The sequence below is a fragment of the Lepidochelys olivacea genome (assembly GCF_965140295.1).
Source record: "Lepidochelys olivacea isolate rLepOli2 genome assembly, chromosome: 3".
Classification (NCBI taxonomy): domain Eukaryota; kingdom Metazoa; phylum Chordata; order Testudines; family Cheloniidae; genus Lepidochelys; species Lepidochelys olivacea.
Window position 1 is genome coordinate 107,186,497 of NC_140413.1, and position 7,912 is coordinate 107,194,408.

The following is a 7,912-nucleotide window of genomic DNA, read 5'->3' on the forward strand; positions in this document are numbered from 1 at the left end:
CTTTTTGCAGCTCCCCCCCCCAAACAAACAAACAAACAAACAAAACCCTTAGGCCTTTCTCCTGTAAGGTGCTGAAAACTTGAGCTAATACTGTAGTCAATTCTAGTTCAGGTCACTCAACTTTGTAAGATTGAGCCCTAAATTGTCATTCAATTTTTTCCTCATACAGAGTTATCCCCACATACCGTTAAAGATAAAGGTGACCAAAACAAAATAATCAAAGGGAGAACCTACTTAGCAATGTTTTATATAATGGTATTACAATATTTTCTGTATTTTTCTCTGTTCCATTTTTTATTACAGCCTAACATTTTATTCGCTGTTTTTGACCACCATAGCATATTGAGCAGACATCTTCATTAAGCTGTCCACACGGATGCTTAAATCCTATTGTTGAAAGGTTACAATTAATTCAGAACCCATCTGTGTGTACAAATAGTTTAAATCATTCCTTCCAAGGTGCATTACCTTGCATTCACCTACACTGAATCCCATCTGCCATTGCATTACCCAATTATTTAGTTTTGTCAAGTCATTCTGTTGTGCCTCCCCAATCTTGTATAACCTATGTCATTTGTGAAGAGGGCAGATTTCAGTGCCTCATTAGTCAGCATCTCCAGCAGGCCCTTAATAAATATATTAAACAACACTGGGCCTAGTATTGATCACTGGGGCACCCCACTATTAACTTTCTTCACAATGAGAATTTGCCATTTATTCTTATTCTTCCCCCCACCCATCTCTTAACCAGACTTTAATCCATGATTGACAGGATTTACCTCTCCCTCTGTGGTTAGCAACTTTCCCTAATAGCCTCTTGAATGTTTAAATAAATTACATCCACTGGATCCCCATTATTTTGTTACCATTATAAAATAAATAAGAGCATGTAAACATAACTTCAGAGTCCTTTAAAAACATGTTTTGATCCAGCAGTTTTCAATGTAATATTATTTAGCAGCATTTTTAAAAAATCTTATGTCGTCCCAACATGTTCCAAAAAATGCAGGAGTCATTCTCAGTCCCATTTTAATCAAGTGCCACAGCAGAAAGGAACTATTTTGCAAGGTAAATACATTCAAGAGGCTAATCCATTTTGCACGATTAGAAACCCTCCAGGGGCAAGGCTTTCAACCACTTGCAAGCTTGTTTAAAAAAAAAATCAGGAAAATCAAGTTTTACCAATGAGAAAGCACCACAGACCTGTTCTAGGACTAATATTTGACAGGTCTCACTCCAGTGAAGGGTTTATTTTCACCCCAAGAGCCACTCAGGTGGCTCGTTTTTGCACATGCATGACAGCAAAGATTGCAAAGGTGAAGCCATATTTTAATCACTTCCTCTCCAGGATGTGGGTGTATGTCTGGGGTGGGGGGATGGAGGGTTGGTTAGCTATATTTGTTTCAGTGGCAGACTCTCCTGCATACTAACTGACCCTACAGCCCTAGACGATTTGGGGGCAAATCCGCCCTGTTCTCTTTCAGTCAAGCTCTTGCCAACCAAACGCCCCAAACCCTTCTTCAGCCTTTCCCTCTTCTCCCCCTCCCCTATCGCCTCATTCAGCCACATGTCCACCTTCTCCCTCCCTCCAGCTAAGCCTCTCCTGTCCTGCCACATCCCCCACCTCCCTCAAACTAATCAGCTGGACACCTCCCCACCAGCACAACGCCAGCCCCCATCTCCTCAGCCAATAGCCAGCCTTCCTCTCCCCGCCACTGCTGCCACTGGGCACTTCCCCCACCATGCAGCGCCTATTAGAAAACTCGGGAGGGGGGCGGGCGCAAGCCCTAGCGAGCCTGCCCGCGCGGCGGGGCGCGTTCCATCAGCCCTGCGCCGATGTTGCGCGCTTCTACCTCCCTCCCTCCTCCACACCCCTTGGCCGAACGAGACGAGCTGCGAAGGAGGGGCTGCTGCGCCGCGCTGGCCCTGCCCTCCTCTCCCCTCCCGCTGTGGTAGGAGGGGGGCAGCAGGGCTGCGCTGCGGGCCCGTCCAGCTCTGCGGGCAGCTGCCCGGGTGGGATGACGAGGGGGGTGTAAACCGGATCCGCTCTGTGCAAGGCTGTTTGTTGTTCCCTTCTCAGCGTGCAGTGGAGCTGGCGACTGCTTGCAGCCAGCTAAGAAGACAAACGCAAGGGCAAGCGGGCGTGGCGTGAAGGGAGCAGCAGAATGACCTGCAACTGCATGGCCTTTTACCGGGTGGCACCCACTTACAGCCTTGTGAGCCCCAAGCATTCGGAAATCGTGAAATGGGCTCCAAAATAATGAGATTGTTTGTTTATATTTGCTCTCTAGTTTCTAAGTCCTCAGGGTGCGCTTGGTTCACATTTACCAGCAGTGTGTGTGCGGGCTACACTTCTTTATTTTTCATTGAAAGCAGAGGTTTTCATGTAATCCCTTGATTCCAGCTGCTGGGCTTCAGGAAAACCACCAAATATTGTGAGACTTGAAATAAAATTGTGACACTGCACTTAGAACACTAGGGGGAATTCGACCCTCTGTTTTGAGGGCTGGCCTCAGGCACAAAGACAGAATCTGTTTGGACTCCTGGTCTTCTGAGGTGCTCTGTTTTGGGGGGGATCCCACATCCCATCCAAGTTCTGCATCTCATAACTTAATCCAATCTCCCTCCAGTTGCAGAACTGAAGGTAAAGAGACAGTTTAAGGCCAGTTCCCCCTCACCTAGTATTGCCAACCACTCGTGTTCAAAAATCATGAGTTAGACCCACCAAAATCATGAGATTGGCTTAAAAAGGATGAGATTTTAAAAACAATACATTGTTTGCCGTTAGGGTGGACTCATGTCACATTTTCAAACTTTCCTTCACAGCCTTGAGGGCTAGAGAGAAAGATAGGAAAAGAAAATCATCCTTTTGCTATTTAATTTTTAAAATCATCTTGCTAATGGTGCATTGAGAAATTTAAATAATCCACTCATCAGCAAAATATTTTAGAATACTGATGTAGCTCATAATGACTCAGAAGGAGCGTTGATAATGAATCTTGTCAATGACTATTATAGAGGGCCTGCTTCTAGTTTCCGCTGAAACTCCAGTTGACCTAATTGGGAGCTTTGCAAGTGGAGGAGCTGCGGAATCAGTCCCAGGATGAACAACATATAAAATAAAAATATACTGGATTTTAGGGGTGCTGGAACAGTGAGGCCAGGGGGCCATGGCCCCATCACTTTTTACCTGCCTTAAGGGTCGGTGATGGGGACGAAGGGGGTGGAGAGGAGTGAGTGGGGCAGGGCCTTGGGGAAGAGGCAGGGCAAGAGCAGGGCTTTGGGGAAGGGGTGGGGCCATGGGGGAAGGGATAAAACCATGGTTTGGGCACTGGTGCCCTCCCCCCCCACTTCTAGGGAGCTTCCGGCACTCCTGACTGGACTTTTATTGTACCTGTACCTTCCATATGAAAGTCTCGTGCTTTACAAATTTGAGCTAACTAAGCATTATGACCTGGATCCACTAAGGGACTTGGGTGCTCTGATGCTGAATGTTGCAATGTCTAACTTTTAGGAACCTAGAAAATCACAGGAATAACATTGTCATCCACAAAGCCTGAATTAGGCACATAGGCTTTCTATACAATGAACAGGGAGAGCTAGGTGCCTAAGAATGGGATCCACAAAAGCCAGCATGCTAGGCAGGGAGATCTCAAACTCGCCAACAAGAGATGCCACGGACAGATGTGTGTCCTAAGCCCTTCCCTTCCCAAAGTGATTGGGGTCTAAATCCAGGCTGCAAGGATTGCTGTCTCTGCTTGCAATCCACAACTGGGAACCCCTCTCCTGCAGTTAGGCAGTTGAGGTGCCTAAGTTTGGTTTTGTGAGAATGAGTTAGGTGCCTGCCTTACTCCACACAAAACATCTGGAAGAGGAAGTGGTGCCCACCTTATAATCTTTGGTGCAGTGGTTAGAGCACTGACCTGAGGGGGAGAAAGGATTTTAATGGGATCTTTCACACACCTCAGGTAAGTGCTCGAACTGCAGAGCTATGGGATAGTCTGATATGGGGCTCTCTCAATCTCGCCTGTCAAAGCTCTTTCCACTGTAGATAAATAAACAGTCATCATCAGCTCAGAGGGACTGGACTGTGTCTCTTACCTTGATGCAAGGGTATGAAGTCCTTCTCACACGCGCACACACACTCTCTCTCTCTCTGGCCCAGTGACTCTAAGTATTTATACAAACTGGAAAAATCTTCCAACAGGAAAGACTGAGAGCCCTCCACCGCCCATCATAACTCAGTGGACTCTCCTGAGAAGTGCATTCATATCTTTTCTCCCCATCAGGTAGAGGGGGAAATTGAACCCAAATATCTCACATCAGGGCTGTAACCACTGCAGCTTTTGAATGGGACCTACTCTGGTAGGTGGTTTCTGTACCTGCCTGTCAGATTGGGCTCCTCATGTGAGATAGGCAGCCAAGGCCTATCTTCCCCCCAGTTCATGGATCAATCTAGGGCTTAGGTGGAAGATAGGCACCTGGATGCCTAGCATGGGCCAGCAGTGCACATGCTCAGAGGCAGAAACTTAGGCACCTAGGGAACTTTTAACCTGAAAACTGAGGCACTGAGTGAATTTGGACACCTACAGGCTTGGGGGTGGGGGGGAGTTTTGTGGATCACAAGGAGCCTAAAAACTGGGATTTAGGTACCCAAACCCCAGACTAAGAGGCCTAAGTATTTTTGTGAATCTCACTCTATAATACCCCTATGAGGTAGGTAAGTATTAGTATACCCATTTGTAAAATGGGTAACAGAGGCACAGAGAGGTTAAGTGATTTGCCCAAGTATACACAGCTAGTGGCAAACTAGTGGCATAACTGGGACAAGAACTAGGAGTTTTGACTGCCAGTCCCCCACTCCAACCACCACTCAGACTATAGCCCACAATGTGCTGTGTGATGCATTAAAAAGAGTGGGATGCAATTTTAATATTTCTTATACCTTTCAATTAATTGGTCATTATTATGTATGTTAATGTTATTCTAATGAGTCCAAATATAATCAGTCAATATTAAGCAAGAATCAATGGGAGCTGTGGGTACCCAAGTCCTTTGAAAAATAAGCCTCTTTTATTTAAGGTGTCTACATTTTTAGGAACCTAATTTTTGGCACCTACATTTGACAATCTGGACCATTGTGTGCATTAGGGTATAACTGCATATCTCCTACAGTTCCTGTGGAAGAATAATAAATCATGTTTCTCTCTGGCTTAATCACTTAGAAATGGCATCCTCTCAATTTGAAATAGCTTTTCCCTATTAACAAACCCAGGCATGGTTTCTAAGCTCCATCCCTCCCACATCCACCCCTCTTTAACTTACTTCACCAGCTGTGTCCTGCATAATTCCAGAGCTCAAATAACAAAGCACTATCCACAGGGTGAGGGAGTGCTGAGGGCGGAGGCACACTGAGAGGGTATAACTGCCCACTACAAATTTAGATCGCCTTTCACTGAATCAGGTGAAAAAGATAGTACTTAACATCTTTAAACGAGGGCTGCCTGTGTGACAAGTACAAATTATACTTCATGTTCCTGTAATTTGACCGGTCAACACCTGGTCCAAAACAAGTGCTATAATGTTAAAGAGAATTCCAAAGCCACATCTAACACAGACATATCACTTTTCGTACAAAATCAACAAGCAGTTAAAAAAATAAAAACCTTCCAAATGAGATTAAAATAAATGAAGGAAACAAAGGTAGCACAGTCCAGCAGCTTATATTTACATACGAGTTTAATTTTTTTATGAATGGTTAAATAAATGAATTTCTAGATTCTGAATGGAAACATTTTTAGATATAATCTACAAAACAAACAGTTACTAGACAAAAGCTCCATCAAAATAAGTCTGGTTTATCGGTGTTGGTAAATTAAAGAGCAATTGTTACCAAGACCCTTTCCATTTTAGCAACAACAAAAAGGGTCAGTATTTTTATTTTGTGTATATAAATAAGAAAACTGAAGCACTCAGATGGCATTGGTTTAATAACATCCACTGAGAATTATTCTTTAAATTCTGTGCACTGACAGAACAGACTGTACAGACCCAGCAGACCAAACAAAAACAGAACAGTAAATAATTGTTCAAGAAACCACTTCTGAATTGTGGCACTTGCAGTAATAACTGTTTGGTTCACTTTAATGCACTACCTAATTGAATCAGGAAAAATAAACCAACTGAGGGGGAGGGGAAAACCTCTTTATACAAAAAAAATGACCTAGTCATAAAGAGCAATTGAGCGCAAGAGCAAAATATCATGTGCCTGCTTCTGTAGTCTTGGTTCACTCCAAACTTCCATTAGCCCGAGTGGAAGTTTTGGGCATACAGGAATGCAGGACTGGGCCATGTATTGTGTTACATCAGAAGAGTCTAATCCTGAGAGGTGCTGAGTGTGCACAACTCCCATTGGCCTCATTCAAACTGCTTGTGTGAATTAAGGGGTTTCAGGATAAGGCCCTAAATTCAGTTTGGCTAGTTAAGCAGGCAGTCACACAATAGCAAAATCTCCTTTACCGTGGTTATATAACCCTTCTATCTATATATAAACATTTTAAAAAATGCTCAGTAAATTACAAGGAAACTGTTCATAATAGAGAATGATTCCCAGGATTAAATCTGAATAGCACAGTATTAGATAGTGTTAATGGTATATATCATATATCCCCACAAGAATAATTAATAGTTATACAAATAATTACAAATGCTGTTGTACAGGTATATATTAAAAAGTTTTAACAACAAAATGAACCATTCGTTAAGGAAACTAATTGCTGACCTATAGTGCTCTTTGAGGCATTGTCACCATTGTATACCTAGGTCCCAGTGGGTAGATCCTTGAGCCCACATGAAACTTCACTTAAATCAGTGAAGCTCCGGGCAGGCACAGAAATCTGCCCTTATGGGGTATATCTACACAGCAAACTAAAACCCATGGCTGGCCCATGCCAGCTAATTCAGGCTCATGGGGCTCGGCCTACAGGGCTGTTTCATTGCTGTGTAGACTTGTGGGCTCAGGCTGGAGCCTGGGCTCTAGGACCCTGCTGGGGGGAGGGTCCCAGAGCTCTGGCCCCAGTCCACACCCAGAAGTCTACACCGCAATGAAACAGCCCCACAGCACAAGCCCCTGTTCCTAGGGGCACCCAAGATGTAAATCCAGCCCTGGATGCAGACCTGGTAATGAAAAATTGAGTCATTGTTGAGTGACTATTCTTTTCTTTTCCCGAGGAGAGGGTTGATTGTTTTACCCACTGTCTTGCCAGAATCAGGGTATGCAATGTAATCCAGACAAGGTCAAGATAATGCTGGTAGGTTGGAGGAATAAACTGGAAGAAGTAGCAAGAGTTGATAGTTGCTCCCTCAGCTGGGGGAGTATGCACACCTTGTGTTACATAGATTAACTAATCATCTGTTTCTAGATGTCCAGCAGGATGTCTAAAAGCACTTACCATTTACAACTTTTCCTTTCAGACCTCACCACAGTGACCCATGCTTTTGTCAACTCATGATTGGGTTACAGCAAAGTACTCTTCATGGGGCTGCACCATAAGAGCATTCCGAAACTTCAACTCCTGTAGATGTGGCAGCCCTCTTGCTGAGTAGTGTTTGTCATACAGAGCACATTGCACTTCTGCTCTGTGTTCTGAGCTGGCTTTTGATATGTTTCCGGATGGAATATAAGGTGTTAGTTTTAAGCCCTAAATCCTTAAATGTATTTGGTCCTAGTTAACTCAGGGACTGCCTTTCTCCACAGGTGATAATACGGCACTGGAGATATTTAAGGAGCTTGAGCTAACAGCCTCCTGATTTTATTAGAGAGATAGATGGGTAGATGTGGTAATTTTTATTGGACCAACTTCTGTTGGTGATAGAGAGAAGCTTTCAAGCTACACAGAGCACTGCTTCAGGT